Source organism: Terrapene carolina, unplaced genomic scaffold (genome assembly GCF_002925995.2).
Source record: "Terrapene carolina triunguis isolate 2854851 unplaced genomic scaffold, T_m_triunguis-2.0 Scaffold558, whole genome shotgun sequence".
In the NCBI taxonomy this organism is placed as follows: Eukaryota; Metazoa; Chordata; order Testudines; family Emydidae; genus Terrapene; species Terrapene triunguis.
In genome coordinates, this window is record NW_020664909.1 from 1210795 (window position 1) to 1230151 (window position 19357).

The 19357-nt window shown below is 42.0% G+C and overlaps 1 protein-coding gene across 4 annotated transcripts in view; it reads right to left on the minus strand.

Annotated features, from left to right (window-relative positions):
- COL8A1 (collagen type VIII alpha 1 chain) overlaps nucleotides 1-19357 on the minus strand; it is a 112204-nt gene that overhangs the window by 74091 nt on the left and 18756 nt on the right. The window contains exon 2 of one of the 4 annotated variants that reach the window (XM_024203582.2): nucleotides 17647-17755. The exons of the other annotated variants lie outside the window; for them this stretch is intronic. The gene's annotated coding sequence lies outside the window, so the exon portion shown is untranslated. The remainder of the gene's footprint in view (nucleotides 1-17646; nucleotides 17756-19357) is intronic. 4 annotated transcript variants of the gene reach the window in all.

A 19357-nucleotide genomic window follows, 5' to 3' on the forward strand; every position in this document is an offset into this window, starting at 1 on the left:
GAATGACTCTGTAGTTCAGCGGCTAAGGCACCTGCCCACTCTCTCCATTCATTGGATAGGGAGCCTAGATGCCTAATTCAGTCTTTGTGGACCGCGGTGTGTCCCTGTGATTTTGTAGGCACCTAAAAGTTAGCCACTGTGACGCTCAGCATTGCGATGCCTATGTCCCTTTGTTGCACCCCCCCCCTCCCCCGTAGCATGTGGAAGAGTTTAGTGTGCGACTGTGTGCGAGAGGGGGCCTGGAGTTCAGGACTCATGGTCTATATACATAACTAATAATAATACACCTCTACCCCGACATAACGCTGTCCTCAGGAGCCAAAAAATCTTACTGTGTTATAGGTGAAACCGCATTATATCGAACTTGCTTTGATCGGCCGGAGTGCACAGCCCCGCCCCCCTGGAGCACTGCTTTACCGTGTTATATCTGAATTCGTGTTATATCGGGTCACGTTATATCGGGGTAGAGGTGTAGTAGTTATTATTATTAATATACTTTATTTATTATGTAAGCTCTTTGAAAGATCAGCCTCTCTTAAAATATTCGTATCGTCTCCAAGGGAAGAGGAAGAAATCTAGTCCACTTGGTGGAATTCCGTCTTGAGTTAGTTCATTTTTTGGGAAGAACTCAGGCACCACGGTGTTAAGTATAACAACCTAGATCAGGGGGTCTCAAACTTGGTTCGCGGCTTGTTCAGATTAAGCCCCTGGTAGGCCGCGAGACGCTTTGTTTACCTGAGCGTCCGGAGGTACGGCCGCTCACAGCGCCCAATGGCTGCGGTTCGCCATTGCCGGCTAATGGGAGCTGCGGGAAGTGGCGCGGGCCAGGCCACCACTTCCTGCAGGGCTTACCCTGAACAAGCCGCGAACCAAGTTTGGGAACCCCTGACCTAGATAGACAAGACACAGTGTTATCAGGTAGGAAAACAGGATTGATCCCCATTTTTTAGCTGGGAAAACTAAGAAAGAAAGCTTAAGTGACTTGCTTCATGCTACAGAGGCAGAGGTGCTGGAACAATTTGTATGGTGGAGTTGCTGAGAGCCATCGAACCAAACTGTAAACCCTGTATACAATGGAAATCACTTCAAGCCAGGGGGTGCGGCAGCATCCTCAGAACCCCTAGTTCCCACACCTATGTACAGAGGTGTATGTAGCGTCAAAGCCAGGATGTTGAACCAAGAGAACCTGGCTTCCAGTCCTGTGCTCAGACCATCAGACTTCCCTTCACTCTGCCACTGACTCAATAGATCAATGAAAGCAGCCACAAACTCTAAACTTCCTTCCCCATGGTCAGGAATGCCACAATCTACCTCTTGTCCCCTTATTTCTTTTGGGAAATGTAATGTCTGGTGTGCAGTAATGCCATCCACGTTAAGTGGAAAGCATGGTGGGGAGAGGGGCAGAAGCAGAGCACAGAGTATTTGTTCACTGCTTTGTGCATTTTTTATGATGATTCTAAAATAGTGGACAGTGCTCAATGTTTAGCTCAACAGAGGAGTGGGGGGGGGGCAGATATCATTAGCAGCTCATGTGTTGTTAACCTTCCATGGTTGTTGAAGATGTATTTCATAAAGAGTCTTTGCCAAGCTCTCCACAATCTAAATTTACCTTCTTCCTCACTGCCGGGAATGGTGCTGCTGTTTCAGTTCAAGTGTTTCTGTGTATTTAGAGCTAGGAAATGGCTATTTCCTCAAAATCCTGTGTGCATTGATTTGAGAAAGCTGACAGTGATGCCTGAACCACTCTGGATCTGATCTGGTGATGCTACAGACAGTGTAAGCAATAATCATTTCAGCAACTTTCCTGCCTTTGCTTATCACCACGCTGTCAGTCAGGAGCACCTTCCTGCTAGCTTCCAGGGTGCAGATTCTGATCAGCAGAGGCAGCAGTTGAGATATAAATTGTAAAAAATCTTGATGAAACCTAGTGGGAAATGTTTTATATCAGCCCAGCTTCTGTTGGCAGGGATGTACTAACAATGGCTGAGCCACAGAGTTTTTCAGTTGTTCTGTTTAATATAGAACCCCCAAGGTTTATTAAAGAAGGTGGTTTGCACACCCTGGAATATATAACCATGTGGTTCTTGAAGTTATTCATAATTAAATTAGAGGGTTCTTGTTTTGTAAGCATTTTGGCTGATGAATACAGATTCTCTCACTGGCTGGAAAGGGAACAAAACACCCTGTAATCTGACTCTACTGTGAGTCTCTCCAGGAACAATATAATTACATTAAAAAGAAGTTATTTTAAACTAAAGGGAAAAAATTTAAAAAACAAATCATAGTTTGTTGTGACATTCACACTATTTAATCCTCTCCTCTTGGTGACATTGACTTAAAACACTCCAATGAGCTACAGTCAGTTGGAAGCAGTTTCAAAATATACACAAGACACCTGATGTGTTCATTCATAGAAATTTGGGCTGAACAGCAGGGAAAAACTTCCTTGACAGTGCAATGCACCAGAATAGACTGCCTAAGTAAGTGGTGGAAGCACAATCACTTGGGCCTTTTTAAAAAGTAAACTGGAGAAAAAACTAGGAAATGTGCTATAGGGAACAGTCCTGCATTGGCCTTCAGGGGATGAACTGGATGATTAAACAGACCTTTTCCATTTTGAATGTCTATAAAAATCTGGATTATTTATAGCCAACTGATTCAGATAAAACAATATTCCTTTCTCTCTCTTCCAAACATCCATTAATGTAACCAAACTCAAACCAAACTTTTTTTCCAGTGCATAGAAAATCCACTCCCCTGAACAATGCAGTTAGACTGACCTAACATTCAGTGCAGACAGTGCTATGTGTACAGGAGGGCTTCTCCTGTCGACATAGCTATCGCTTCTCAGGGAGGTGCAGTACCTACACCAATCGAGAAGCTCTCCTGTTAGTGTAGGTAGCATCCTCACTAATTACTACAGGTGCAACGGTGCTGCTGCAGCACTGCAAGTGTAGACAAGCCCCGAGTAAGTGGATGGGACTGGAACTTGGGAGAAAGAAGTTCTTACTGTATTTCTGGCTGGGACTGGAAACGTAAACATTGGAAGTCTCATAAGAGATCTCCTTCTCCAGCTCACGATTGTAGATGTGGGATAAGCTGAATATTCAGATGATTATCTGAACCAAAAGTGATTTCCACAGTTTTGCTTCCAAAAGTTTTCTCATTAATTGTACATCCCTTAGTGCTCTATAATAATTAAAAATAATACAGGCAGGTAATGGACTAATAGCATAATAGAGTCCTAGTAAAGATGGCGTTCTTTACTTTTTTACAATAGCTGTGATTGTTATTTATTTACTTATTCAGTACAAAACTTTTCCCTTTAATCTTAGTACTTTTATGGCAAAACATCGGGGAGGAAATGCAGCATTGATGTAAAAGACTTTGCTGTATCTTAGGGCTTGTCTTCATTGCAAAGTTAACTCAAGTTATAATTTGTGTGTTGCCCCGAATTCAGGTCCCATGCACTCACACAAACCTTAACTTGAGTGAAGTGGTGCTTTTGTATTTGAGCTGGCTGGCCCGTCAAGGGGTATAGACTACTACAGCTCAAGCTAGCAACACTCGTCAGCAGCTAACACAACCACTCTATAGTGTGGAAGGTGGCTAACTCCACCTGCGTGCTGCTGCTCCTCCAGTGCCTTCCCACAATTCCACCCAAGGGGCCAGAAAGGACAGACAAGTTCTCCCACAGTTCACTGGGAAAGAATTAGTAAGTAGAGCGGCTCAGCTTGCTGCAGTGCAAAGAACAATGGTACGTGACCCCAGAAGTCTTAGTGCCACACACGAGTGAGTGCAGCTCCAATGTGGACACAGCAGCTCGAGTGTGATTTCACTGTGTGAGCCTCACTTGAGTTAGGTTAACTCAAGAGGGCAAACTCTAGTGATAACTTGAGTTAACTCTGCAGCGGAAACCTATCATTACCTAAAGAAGCCTAAGTACATTCTATTGCCACAGACTGTTGTCTATTTGTTTCATCCCACCTGTTGGATAGGATGGACAAGGCCTATTAAGTGCTAATCAGTTCTCTGTCTTTTAATTAATTAATCCCAGAAACATGTGCATCCTCTAACTTTATGCAGAAGAGAAGTAGGGTAGAGGCTTGTGTTTTTGTTTTTTAGTTGTAGTCCCAGTGCTGTCTGTACTGTATACATATGGCCTAATCCTGCTGTGAAGGAAGTAAATGGAAATTCTGCCAGTGACTTCAGTGGGAGCAGGGAGCACTGTGATGTGTGTATTTGTCTGGCCATGGATCATTACCTTATTTGTGAATGCTCAGAATTTCATGCTGCCAGAGATTTTGAATGTTTTTTCTCGCAAATCACAATGTTATACTTTTCTGTGCACGTCACAACCCTAATCTTTTTTGGAAAAAAAAATTTAACATGAAAATTGGCTGCCAATTGATGATCATCCAGTTTTCTGTATTTGAGAACAAACATCTTGCTTCTCACTGTGAGAAGTCTCTTCTGAGAACAAGGCAAAAGTAGGAGAGATGTAAATAGAAAATCTTAGAAGAATGCTATCTTATGGTGGTTGTGGCTGAGAGTCAAATTCTGCAGCACTTTGGAAATTCTCAAATTAGATAAAAGTCATGCAAACCCCTATTCTCTCTCTTAACCATAGCAATCTGCCTGTAAGCAATTCAGTATTATAGATAGTCTTTCTGCCATTCTTTTTCAGATTCTCTTAAAGTTCCTTAACAAAAGTGTGTGTAAAGATCTCATCTTGTAATTAATGTGGCTTGATTTAGTCACCCTTACTCCCACTGAGTCCTTCACCCCTCAAGTAGTCTTACTGAAGTGAATGCAATTACTCACAAAGTTAAGGTACTATTCAGAGTGGTAGAATCTGTCCCTTAGATTTTAGTTGAAACAATCTACCAGTATATTTTACTCCTTGCTGAACTGTTTTAGTTGTAAAGCAAAAAGCAACGTAGAGTACTTAGTCTACAAACCGTAATGTTTACAATCTTTCTGGAATTACACAGGCCCTTTATTGGAGAGGCAGAGCTTTTTCTGTAACATTTTGCTGGATACTTTCAAGAACAATTCTATAGACAAAAAGAAAAGTTCCTTTGCTACCAAATTGATTCAGTACTAAAACAAGTTGGGATTGAAGATGTTGGGGAAGTAACACCCCAGCCCTTCCATTTGTAATCAGTATAAGTGTGTCAGAAAACAAAATACACATCCAAGAATATTTCCATCCCTTCAAACAGAGAGACTGAAATACAACCAAATTCTTTCATGACTTTTGTTTTATATCTGGCCAGTCTTTGGAATTAGGTAATGGAAAGCTAATCTTTCATGCTGAGAACTATTTTGCAAAATCCACAACTAATCTGTCCACCTGCTCAAATATGAAGTACAAAAAGATATTTAACATTTGTTGTTCTTGTTCCTCTAAGACAGTGTTCTTAAATATTACATACTACAATGGGTTGTTAAGGTTAAATTAAACTCCCAGTTTAATAATTATTCTAAATGTCATATAGCACAGAGTACCTACCAAGACAGCTGGCTCCTAATGTGCTGGTTAAAAACATACAACTCCTTCTGAAATGGCTTGATTAACAAGAAAATGCGTTCACTGTGCTTAAACTCAGATCCTGCATTGACTCTAGAATCAACGACAAATCTAGCTTCGATTTCACTATCACTTAAGGTTATTGTGGGATTAACAATGATATCCAATGATATACCGGTAGCTCCCTCTTACATTCACACAAGTGTCTAATGCTGCAGCTACTGAAAACAGTGTACATGCATGGCATAGGATCCATTGCTGATTGGGAAGAAAGACTGTAACTCAATGCAGCTGTCAATAATAGAGCCATTTTGGATTAAAGCTGAATAGATTATTGCAGCTCTTATGCGTTTGTCTATTATAGCAGAATCCTCATATTTCTACATGACTCTCAGTTCCGTGCATATTCATCCAGCCCAGATTCTCTCTGGTGCAGGGGTGCTGCCTAGAACAATTTGTATAGTGGGGGTGCTGAGAGCCACTGAACCAAACTGTAAACCCACTTCAAGCCAGGAGGATGTGGCAGCATTCCCAGCACCCCTAGTTCCAGCACCTATACTCTCGTGTATTCAATGACCATTTGGCCAGGGACATATACTAGTTACCACACCTCTCTATCCTTCTCTTATCTCTCTATTCCCCTCTCCAAGAACTTCTTATCTGAAGGGTCAAAAAACAAGTGATGTATCAGTGCTGTCGATCCATTAGGATAACTCTTGCAGGGGAGTCTTTTGCTCTGAAGGAGTCAAGGAGTTTAATGCAATCTCTGTTGGAATTAGGGTGACCAGATGAGGGAAAGAAAAAATCGGGACACATGGGGGGTGGGGAGGAGCAAAAAAAAAAAAAAAAAAAAGCCGGTCCCGGCGGGGGGGGCAAAAAAAAAAAAAAAAAATAAAAGCGCTGCCGGCGGATATCGGGACAATTTTATCGGGACATCTGGTCACCCTAGTTGGAGGCACATATTAAAGGATTACCCTGATGACCATGGGCAGGAGGGCAATATTTTTGATCTTCCAACTGTTATTTAAAGAGCAGGGAACAAGTGAAAGCTGTTAGAGAGAACTTAGGTGGGAGAGTTGGCCTACCAATTCCCATATTCCTTCTTTATACATTTCCACAGTGTGGAATTTGCCTAATACTGGAAATATCCCATTCCTAGGAACATCAACATGTCCCCCTCAAGGGAGGATGTAAGTCTACAGATATTGGAAGGGTATCAGCCCTAAGAAGGGAGAGGAATTCTTCAGTGTACTATTTGCAGGGTGTTACTGGGATGAAATTAAGAAAGGGGAAACTTTAGGTTGAATAGCTGGGAAGAGAAGGGGTGACAAGATGGAGGATTCGGGCTGTGGACAGTGAGGATTCGGGCTGTGGAATACTCTTCCAAAGGAACTGCTTGAACGTTCCCTCTTTGGGGACTTAAAAAACTAAGCACTAGAAAATGAACTGCAGGGAATAATGCTGCATTGGTAGGGAAATGGACTGGATGATGTAATTCATTTCCATCTTTAACATCTATGAACAGCCAGACTCCTCTAGCAGCTTCTTCTAGACAAATTTCCAAGATATAATTGGTTAGGGATTTTGTTGGTATTTAAAAAAAGGCTAATTTTTTCCTTTGAATTTTTTTCTTTAATCAAGCACTCCCAAGGCTTGCCAAATTGTGACCTTCTCTAGTAAGGAAACAAGTTGCTTCCCTAGGCTGTTTTCCCAAGCTGTGAAAGCTTTAGTAAAATTACATATTACGTTACATGTGATATTAATCTCAGACAAATGTTAGAACAGGTATGATTTGATTTCCACAAAATTTTTTTTAAGTCTTTGAAGGCTGATAGTGATTTTCTTCAACCACATTTGTGAAGTTTGGATCACGATGGTTCTCTGTAATAAGAGCATTTGACCCTGCAAGGCACTGAGCACTGTAAAATCTAATTGGAATCACTTTTGGCAGATTGCAGCTGCTAATCACTGCTCCTTAACTGGCCAGAGATGAGCCCTTTGAAATAAGGTAAATTTCACCCACTGTGAATGGAAGATTATGTGCTGTTGAAGAGGGCTGCACTGGCAGGACTATATTCTGTTGTAATTAGAAATGAGATATTGGATGTGAACCCTATCAGACTTTAAAAATAGAATCTCTTGTCTCATGCATATCTCTCTGTATTGGGCTGAACTCCGTTGAACTTTGGATCCATATCTGAGCCTCATGATTTGGTCTACCTCTGTACTGCTAACGACATTTGTTGCTTTCTTCATCAGTTGTTGTGACGTACACAGTATGGAAACAAATTTGAAAATGATAAGAAGATATAATGATGCCAAGGTTTCCTACTTGCACAATATTAGGTGGGTTTTTTAAGGCCCCAGCTCCTGGATTCATGTGATTATTTGAGAATCTTGGCTTTCATTTTAAAATAAAAGTAAGTTTCTAGCCCCATGGCTGTGGATAAAAACTTGAGAATGTGAACCTTAAAGGATCAAACACCAGAAGACAAATAACAAGAATCCAAAATGTGGTATTTTAAAAAAATCTCATGATTCCAATATTATGATTTTTTGTGAGTCTGACTCATTATTTTTAAATGCTTGGGGTTGGCAATAGTGTGATGTATAGTATAGATTAGAAAGAAAAGGGAGAAAGCTGGCCTCATAGTGCAGGCAAAACATTGTGTCCTGAACTCGAGTGAGCTGGTATGGCAAGAGTCTTGCGATGAATCAGCAGCCCCTGAAAGACTGTACTGCAGATGCATTCCCAGAGACAGAGATTTTCAGGCTTTAGTGGTGTTGTATTTAAGAGGTGTGTGATGGGGTCTGCTTACCCCGCACTAGCCCAGACAGGGTTAAGCCCATGGTATTGACAGCGGAAGTCCCATCTCCCTGGCAAGACTGGGCATGCTCCAAGTGCTCTAGTAGTATAAAGGGAGGGAGACCAGCTCATTCTGGGCTGGAAGCCACAGGGGAAGGACCTGCCTGGGAAGCTCCTGCAGAGGGCCAGCCACAGCCTCTAACTGCACTAGGAATCGAAGCCGTCCGTGGCCTGCCTGCATCCCGGCGACTGGAGGAAACCCTGGAGATGACTGGCCCTGCCGAACACAGAGGACCCGACATCTCATGGGAAACCCCAACACAGACTCTGGTAGGAAGTGACCCAGGGAGGGTGACGGAGTGGTACCCTACCGGGGAAACTCAGCATGTTTCAGTAGGACCCCCCAGTTGAGTCAGTGGCAAGCCGCTATGCCACTGTTAGAGCCCTGGGTCAGGGCCCGGTGGAATCGGGTGGACCCAGACCCCTCTACAGGGGTTGCCCCACCTTGTAAGGGGCGCCCCAACACTTTGTAGACTCTGGCCATTAGGCCACACTGCCCTACTCCAAAGGGCAGCGTTGTAGACTCTGGCGACTAGGCCGCGCTGCCCTGCACCCAAGGGCGGTGCTGTAGACTCTGGTAGCTAGGCCATGCTGCCCTGCACTGAAGGGCTGCTTCATAGACTGTGACGGATAGGCCACGCGGCCCTGACCCTAGGGGCGTGGACTGTCACAAGGTGAATTAGAAAAGCAATTGATTTTCTTCAGAGCTAAACTCAAACTGTATAAATCTAGTGGAGCCAGAAGGTGTGATTCTCCACTGCTTTGTGTTGTCATTTAATGACAACACAAGGTGCAAAAAAGTGAAGAATCACACCCAAGAATTCCAGTTCAGATAAGTTTCAGAGAAACTCCAACCCAAACAACATTCTGAAGGAATCCAGTTACAAGCATTGCCTCATTAGAATGAACTGTCATTGGCTATTTACTGGTCCTATGGATAGGATAGTTTTATTGGTTTTCTGAAAGGAATCGTAATAAAACTTTTACAAGAGACAGAAAGATCCTAATAATGACCAAGCTGCTGGGTGTCCCATAAACCATCTCCAACACAAAGGAGGGTCGTTGTGATGCTTGCCCTTTGAAACTGAAGTAAAATAGAAGTGATTTGTGTTTGTGTACGGAATTATAAACTTCTGAAAAGTGAATTTTCTAATGAAAATGTTGACACAATCTGCTACAACAGTACAAATGGCATCTCTAATTTGTCAAAAAAAAAGACCTATAGGTGGATTAGAGCAGTGTTTTTCAACGCCTGAACATGTACTGGCACTGGTCCCTGAGATCTCCCTGACACAGTTTAGGAAGGCAGCAAGCCGGTCCCTGGAATCAAAAAGGTTGAGAAACACTGGATTAGATGATTTCAAAGCAATCCCTGAAGTCTTGTGATGGAGAAAAGCATCTGAGATGAAAAAGAAGAAGAAATTACAACATTAAGGCTTAGATACTTTTCAGACATAGAAAATTTGCTTTTATTTTGTTTCTCATTCTGAAGTGTTACCGGAATGTATGGGAAACCAGATGATTATTCTACAAAGGGGGAAGATATCAAGACAACAGTGGGGCATTTTAAAAGAATAAAACTGAAGCCTTTACTCTAATAAAATTCCTTGGTTGACTTGGAAGCACTGCAGCAACCAAGCTGATTATGAAATCTGAGACCTACCATAAAGGGAACTGATTCTGCTCCCACTAAAGTAAATGGCAAAACTTCCATAAAATTTAATGAGAAGAGGATCAAATCTAAATATATTACTGGACTTCTCTCTCACACCCCTCTAAAGATGTTTCCTGAGAGTCAGCATAATCTTAAGTAGTTTCCTTATACTTTTGAACATGAGCTACCATGACTGTGGTTTAATGAAAGGTGTATCTATACACCTCTACCCCGATATAATGTGACCCGATATAACACGAATTCGGATATAAGGGGGTAAAGCGGGGCCCGGGGGGGGGGGGGCGCGAGGCTGCACACTCCGGCAGATCAAAGCAAGTTCGATATAACTCGGTTTCACCTATAACACGGTAAGATTTTTTGGCTCCCAAGGACAACGTTATATCGGGGTAGAGGTGTGTGTGTGTATATGTGTATATATATAATATATATATATATATATATAAGCACCTCCAAATGATCAAAACAGTTGAATGGTTCCCATTCAAATCAATCCAATTCAAATGAAGAGATCTTTCTTTTAACTAAAGAGGTTCTGCTCTCTCAAACAGTTGGCCAATGCTCTCTAAGGTGGTAAGGTCATTTGCTCTGAATGCCTACAAACTTCCCTGCAAGAATCATCTTTGACTTTGACTCAATGAAAGCAGGATGGAAAAGATCCCCTGGAAGACCCAAAACACAATGATTGGATGTCAACAACAGACTCCTGTCCCTCACAGGCATCCTACCCTGTAACACACCAAATTTGGTTCAGGACAGAACATCATGGACGTGCATAACATGTTCAGTGGCAGTCCATCACAGCATCTTTGGTGAGCTTTGTACTTTTCCTTCATTTAATAACGGAACAGAAGCATAACATATATTTTTGTTGAAGGAAAAAATGCTCAGGCTTGCTAGTGTGAATTCAGTTGTTCCATTTTCTGGAGATGTGTAACTGACATATGAAGCAAAGGAATTTCACATGTACAAAAGAGCCTATATCTTTCGTATCTCACATTCATTTAAACCAAGTATGCTGGAAGATGGGTTTAATATGATATTTCTATACAACTATGCATTGTATTTTAACAATTTTAATTGAGTTTTTTTGCAAGATTATATGTTGTTTTATCTATATCTAGATTCTAGGAATGTCATTCTGTGTCACACTGAAGTATATTATGTCTGTACAGCCAGTGTGACGTGATGGAAGTAGCTACAAACATGAATGGGAGCTCTTTTTTATCAGAATATCACCAAGTTGAATCATCACTGGGTTTTGCAGTTTGTTACCATCCAGTTCTAAAGTTATCAGCCATTTTTACTTTATGAATAACACCCATATGGTGTACGGCTTCAGTAAGGCATCTACCTATGACATGCCAAGAGTCCTAGACCATTGTGATATCAGTGATCACTCAACTAATCAGCACCCATATTCTACAGCTAATTTGCATGCAACAATGTCATTGCTTGTATAAGGGAGACTGCACAGATGGTGAATTACTTGGCCCCAAATGCCACACCCATGCATCCAGCTGCCATCCACACAAACCAGAAAACATCTCCTAGCACAACCCCCCCCAAATGCAAATCAGCACAATCACCTATACAACACACCATCATGCATGATAACCCCAAACACAAACAGCCCCTCATTGTAGCACATCCCCTCACTTGCCACCTGCACAAATCCACACAATTCTGCCAGCACAACACAACCCACAAAACACAATCTGCACACACAATAACCCCAAACACACGCAGCCCTCAGCCCTTTCTAGAACACGGACAGCCATCTAAACACGTGTGTTAATTAAAAAGACAAAATTAGGGCTAACTCATCTTTCCTTCTCGATATTCGTAAGCCCACACATAGGGATTCTGAGCGGGGGGATTGTGGGTTGACAAATCAGTTTTAATTTGCTTTAACTTAACCCTTTTTAATACAAATAGCCATAATGACAGCTCTTCCATACTTAGATGGTTGAAGCATTCTTAATCTGTCTGTGATTTTCCTTTATTACTTTATATGTGAAATATTTTTGATCAGCTTTTTCTTTCTTTTATAAAAATGATCAGAAATAATCTACAATAGTATTGGTGCACCAAAGGTATAAAAATACCTCCTCAACAGGATTTTGACTCACCACTTTAAAATAGAAGGCAGATGGGTTACATCCTAGGGTACCGAGTCTCTAGTGAACAGCCATGGAAATCAAAAAAGGTATTGACCAAGATTTTCAAAAGTTGGGCGCTTCAGTTTTGGGTGCCCAACGTGGGACACCTGATATGGGCATGATTTTCAGAGGGAGGGTGCTTAGCACTTTCTGAAAATCTGGCCCCTTTGAGGTGTCTTAAATTACCAATTGAAAATTGTGGCTATATCATTTTTTCTACTGGTGGGCTATTTTCCATTAAGGGCCTGAATCAAAGCCCACTGAAGTCAGTGAAAAGAGCCCATTGACTCCAATGTGTTTTGGATCAGGCCCTAATATACCCTGACAATTAGGAAGTTTTTCTTCATGTCCAGCCTAAACCGTCCTTGCTGCTATTTAAGCCCATTGCTTCTTGTCCTATCCTCAGAGGGGCTGTTTTTCATCCTCCTCCTTGTAACAACCTTTTATGTACTTGAAAACTGTTATTGTGTCCCCCTCAGTCTTCTCTTCTCTTTAGAATAAGCAAACTCATTTTTTTCAATCTAGACCTTTAATCATTTTTGTTGCTCTCCTCTGCACTCTCTTCAATTTGTCCACATCTTTCCTGAAATGTGGTGCCCAGAACTGGACACAATACTCCAGCTGAGGCTGTATCAGCATGGAGTAAAGTGGGAGAATTACTACTTGTGTCTTGCTTACAACATTCCTGCTAATACATCCCAGAATGATGTTCGGTTGGTTGTTTGTTTTTTTTGCAACAGTGGTGCACTGTTGACTCATATTTAGCTTGAGATCCACTATGACCCCCAGATCCCTTTCCATGGTACTCCTTCCTAGGCAGTCATTTCCCATTTTGTATGTGTGCAACTGATTGTTCCCTCCTAAATGGAGTACTTTGCATTTGACCTTATTGAATTTCATCCTGTTTATGTCAGACCATTTCTCCAGTTTGTCCAGATAATTTTGAATTTTAATCCTGTCCTCCAAAGGACTTGCAACCCCTCCCAGCTTGGTATCATCCGCCATTATCTAAATTATTTATGAAGATATTGAACAGAACTGGACCCAGGACTGATCCCTGTGGCACCCCACTCAATTTGCCATTACAGGTTGTGAACCACTGATGATTAGTCTCTGGGAAGTTATGCACTCACCTTATAGTAGCTCTATCTAGGCTATATTTCCCTAGTCATACGAGACAGTATCAAAAGCCTTACTAAAGTCAAGATATGCTACATCTACGGCCTCTCTCCTATCCACAAGATTTGTTGCCCTAGCAAAGAAAGCTATTAGGTTGGTTTTACATGATTTATTCTTGACAAATCCTTGTTGACTGCTACTTATTACCCTATTATCTGCTAGGTGTTTTCAGATTGCTTGCTTGATGATTTGCTCCATTATCTTTCCAGATACTGAAGTTAAAATGATTGGTCTGTAATTCCCCAGGTTGTTCTTTTTACAGATTGGCACAATATTTGCCCTCTTCCAGTCCTCTGGAATCTCTCCCATTTTCCATGAGTTTTCAAGGATAATCCCTAATGGCTCAGATATCTTTGCAGTTAGCTCCTTGAGTATTCTAGGATGTATTTGATAAGAACATAAGAAAAGCCATACTGGCTCAGACCAAAGGTCCATCTAGCCCAGGGGTTCTCAAACTGGGGGTTGGGACCCCTCAGAGGGTCACGAGGTTATTACGTGGGGGGGGGGGTCGCGAGCTGTCAGCCTCCAGCCCAAACCCCGCTTTGCCTTCAGCATCTATAAGGGTGTTTAAATATATAAAAATGTGTTTTTAATTTATAAGGGGGGTCGCACTCAGATGCTTGCTATGTGAAAGGGGTCACCAGTACAAAAGTTTGAGAACCACTGATCTAGCCCAATATCCTGTCTTCCAACAGTGGCCAATGCCAGGTGCTTCAGAGGGAAAGAACGGAACAGGTAATCATCAAATGATCCATTCCCCTGTCGCCCATTCCCAGCTTCTGGCAAAACCCTGCCCATCCTGGCTAACAGCCATTGATGGACCTATCCTCCATGAATTTATCTAGTTCTTTTTTGAACCTTGTTTTAGTCTTGGCCTTTACAACATCCTCTGGCAAGGAGTTCCACAGGTTGACTGTGCATTGTGTGTTTCATCAGACCCTGCCAACTTGACCTCTAACTTGTTCAAGTAATTTTTAACTTGTTCTTTCCCTATTTTAGCCTCAGATCCTACCTAATTTTCACCAGTGTTCATTATATTAGATGTTTGATTGCTACTAACCTTTGTGGTGAAAACTGAAACTAAAAAGTCATTTAGCACTTCTGCCATTTCCACATTTTCTGTTATTGTCTTCCCCACCTCATTGAGTAATGGGCCTACTTGTCCTTGGTCGTCTTCTTTCTTCTTATTTGTTGAATGGTTTTTTGTTACCCTTTATGTCCCTAAGTATTGTAATCTCATTTTGTATTTTGGGGTTTCTAATTTTGTCCCTACATTCATGTGTTGTTTGTTTATATTCACTCTTCATAATTTGACCTAGTTTCCACTTTTTGTAGGATTCTTTTACGGATCAGTACTGGCAGAGAGTGGAGTATATCTTTAAAATCTCAGATATACTTCGGTTTCAGTTTTAAGAACTCTATTTTATGTCCCTATTTAGTTCCCCCCCACTAGCCAATTAATCTGTCTTCTTTAGAGGTATTCTAAGTATTTACTGCTATTTGCATTTCAGCAAGGAAATGTAACCATTTATCTAAATGTATTAAAAAAAAATTATGAAACAGAACAATCAAGACTACTCTATAAATGCAGCAGTTGAAGGCATTCAGTATGACATCTAATAACTTTCTGAACTCTTGGAAATTAGAAACACAGACATATAGTTCCACATGGCTATTTCATTTTTTTCCTAGACTGACACATTTGTTACTTTTAGCCAGATAGTTAAAGAAAAAAGGAAAACCACCACTATTTGGGTATATGCTAATACAATCTTATTCACTTTGATTTTTTTTTTTTTTTTTGCTGACTCATGTTTTTCACTTCCCCTCCTTCCACAGTGCTGGGTTACCCATTTATAATTTTGGTAATTCAGCTTCAAGACTGATAGCCAGGCAACAGTTCTTCATCAGGCCCAAAGTGTTTGGGAGAAAGAATAGGCCTCATTCAGAGCTAGTCATTAGCTAATGCTTCTCAAAATTTATAGGCCCAGAATTTGAGCTACTTTCTGTTTCTTCTTTTGGCAAAATGAAATCTAGTTCTCTGTCAGGGAGAAGCAGCCCATATACACAACCAAATGGTAGGCCCAGAGCTAAAGGTGAAGAATTGTGAAAATATATGGATAACTAAAAACAGTTACACTGAATTTCTGGTGTGTTTTGGGACATTTTATTTCCCTTTGTATAAGCTGCCAAAAAAGCACCAGTTTAGGTGATTGCTGGAACGGTGGCTTAGGTATGCAAATGCCTTTTTAAATATGCCTGGGCTGATTTTGTTTTTTTGTTTTTGTTTTTTAAACTCAAAGGCCTTGACAGAGGGAAGGAATGGTCTAGTGATTAAAACACTGGGCTGGGACTCAGGAGACTTGGGCTCAAATCCCGACTCTGCCACAAATTCCATATCTATGGTCTTAGGCAAGCCACTTAGTCTCTCTGTGCTTCAGTTACCCCTCTGTAAAGTGAGGACAATAGCTTTTTCATACCTCACAGAGACATTGTGAGAATAATTATATTAATGTTTCTGAGTTGATCAGCTACTATAGTAGTGGGGGCAGTGAATAGATAGAGAGGCTATGATCCAAAAGTCATATTGACAGCTGCCCACTACTCACCAGCATCCCTTTGTTAATAAACTGTGTCTCTATGATGGTGAATAAAAAAGAAAATTCGTTAAGGAAACAGAGTACAGTTTCAGCCTTTCAAATCTGTTGTAAAGGCCAAAAGTATTTCTTGTGAAGGCCAAATGTATAACTGGGTTCAAAAAAGAATTAGATAAATTTGTGGAGGATGGCTATTAGCCAAGATGGTCAGAGATACAACCAGTTTGTCCCTAAACCTCTGACTGCCAGAAGCTGGAACTAGACAAGAGGGTAATTGCCCTGTCCGTTCATTCCCTCTGAAGTATCTGTCGGAGACAGGATAGTGGGTTAGAGGGACCATTGGTCTGACCCAGCATAGCTATTCTTATGTTAAATCATGGTTAAAAACAACAATGTGGGGCAAGAATTACTTAATTATGAAAATACTTTGTTAAATGTTCTTTCTTTTCCACTGTGATGGGCTAACCTTAAAAAGTGCATGGAGTAAAGTATATTGCTAGGACCGTTATATTGTTAGGTACAGTGGCTGCAGTGCTTTCAAATGCCATTTTAATTTATAACTCACTAGTTAGTGAATAAACACAGCATGAAGCAATTCTTAAAGAGGTGAAGGGCCCAATCCTCCAAACATTTGCTGCAAAATTTAATGTTAATGACCATAACAGTCCCACAGTAATAGACATTGTGCCTGTCACTGTTTGCAGGACTGAGCCCTAAATAATCATGTTATGCAACTATCATTCCATTTTGGTGTTCTTGTGCCAACATAAACCAATAACGTGAAGCCTCCAGAAATGGAATTCCTGAGATGAAATTAGAGCTCTCTGAAGCAAAATGTATCTGCTTATCTTATTTTATATAATGCATGGATGCAGTTTTTCTCTCTCCTTCTGTCTTTCTTTCCACGACAGCCCTTTTGTGCCTGACTTCTCCAAAGTGTGGTACAAAGAATGGCCTGCTTTTTTTTTCCAGAGGAGTTGAACATCCACAAATCTCCCGGGAGGGAGGTGCTGCAAATACGCAGGCCCGTTGAAAATGAAGCTACAGGAACTAGTGTTCTGCCTTTAAGATGCAACCCTAGCTAAGGGGCAATGTAGAGCGTAATCCCCTCACCTGGCTTCTTCTGGAGCAGGGGGTGGATTGGATGCACTGTCCTTGGAGGGCATTTGCAGCTCACTCCCCCGTATTGCTCCAAAGGCACAGGTCAAAAAGATTCATGACTGCGCTTCCTCTCCATCCCTTTGGGGTGATGCAAGTCCCTAGGGACACCCGGAGAGAGCTGTCCCTATATTTCCCTGAGCACACGTCCTGCAATTATGACTAGTGCTGGTATGGGGTGTTCATGAGGAGGAAAGAGGGAGCAAAGCCCCTTGATCATTTCCAACCCCCCTGCACACCTGAGCAAGGGTTAGCCACAATCTAACCCTAATTAATTAATCAATCATCAAAGTGTCCCTATGAGATAGGAAAGAGAGTACTATTCTTCTCATTTTACAGATGGGTAAATGGGAGAACAGGGAGGTTATCTCAGGCCATCTTGCAAAAACAAGCCCCACTGAACTTCAACAGAGGGATAATGCCTGCCCTGTAATATGAGAGAGAGAGGAAAAAAGGATAAAATAACCATGAAAACCTACCAGAATCACTACCGAGTTTATCCGAGGAAAGATTTTGATGATTCACAGGTGGCTCTTGAGCTGCCAATCTTTTCACGTTGCTTGCTGTGCATGTAATGTTGCCAGTCACCTGTTGTTAATTATAACATTCTATAAATCCAATGTTAGAAAGCCAACAATGAGATTCTCAGTCCATGTGCTGGCTAAATGGACACAACAAGATCAAAAAGTCATTCTTCAGAGTGTATTCCTGGAGGAGTTTCCGTGAATCTGGCATTGTCACAAACTGATAGTTCTATTAAGAAAAATGCAAGTGGGTGTTTTGAAACAAATAAGGATCCAGGCTTTTATTATCATCATCATTTTAGGCAGCACATCACCAGACACCACCACTGCAAGCTCTCATTTAATCAAAATAGTTTGCTGTGATGATAAATATTTTTGTTAGAAACCACTTTACCCTCTTTTCAATGAATCTCATGACCTCTCTCTCAGTTCCTGTGTTTTCTGACATTATTGGAGTACCGAAGAAACATGGAAAATAAAACACAGCATGCGGAAATCACTCATTTCAGTGGCGCCCATATGGTATTTTTGAAGACAATTAAAAACATTTGATTTCAAGCACAGGTAGTCAAATTCTTCCCTCACTTACCTGGGGGCAACTCCATTAAATTCAGTGGAGTTACACTTCTGGTAACGAGGGAAGAATTTGGCCTTGGACAAGTCACTTCACCTTTCTTTCTCAATTTCCCATTGTAAAACAGGGATAATGCTTAGTCACCCTCTCCCCCCCAGTCTCATAGGGGTGTTGTGGTTAGTTTTTGTCTGTACAGAATTTTGAACACACAAAACTTACTAAAAATATCAAGTATCATTACTGTTGACCTTAAGTATATTCTGCCTTTGGTGCAATTCAGATAACTTCCACTTATATTAATAGGAGACTGGCCCACAGTGATGCAAGTGGAATCAATTTCTTACTGGTACGCTGCCCCCCATGGGGCATGTGACCTCCTCCCGTGACCCTCCACATGACTCCTCCCCACCCAGCCCGGGGCCCCCATGCTCTCCCCGTCCCTTCCCCATGATTCACCCCCCCTTACCTGGGGAGGGGAGGCTCTGTCTGTCCTCCTCCCAGTGCGGCTGCTGGACCGCCCCAGCCCTTCCACGCAGGGTCTCCTCCGTCTGTACAGCAGCCCTGCCACAGGACAGGGCTGGGGGCAGTACAGCAGCCACGCTGGAGGAGCTGCCGGCATGGGGCCACCGGATGGCTCCACACCTGCAGCTCCTCTGGTGCCCCTTACTGCTCCCAGCCCTATCCTCCAGGGGGGCTGGTTGCCGTACAGACCGGAGGAGACCTTGCGTGGAAGGTCTGGGGGCGGTACAGTTGCGTTGGAGGAGCTGCGGGCGTGGGGCCACCGAGCGGCCCCACCTTCTGCTCCTCCTCTTTCTGGTATGCCGTACCGTACTGCCCTACTTGCACTGCTGCTGGCCCAACGTCAAAACAGAAAGAAAACACATTTTAGAATTTTCTAACCCACTGATGAAGAAACTTTAAGTTAAAGTGTGTGTGTGTGGGGGGGAATAAATACAAAGATCCCTGTTCAGCTCTCAGTGATACTAGTCCAAACCCAGAGTAGCTTATGGAGTCACTTTAATTTTAGGCCCTGATCCTGTAAAAACTTACATACACTGGTAACTTTACACATATGAGTAGTCCCACTGGACT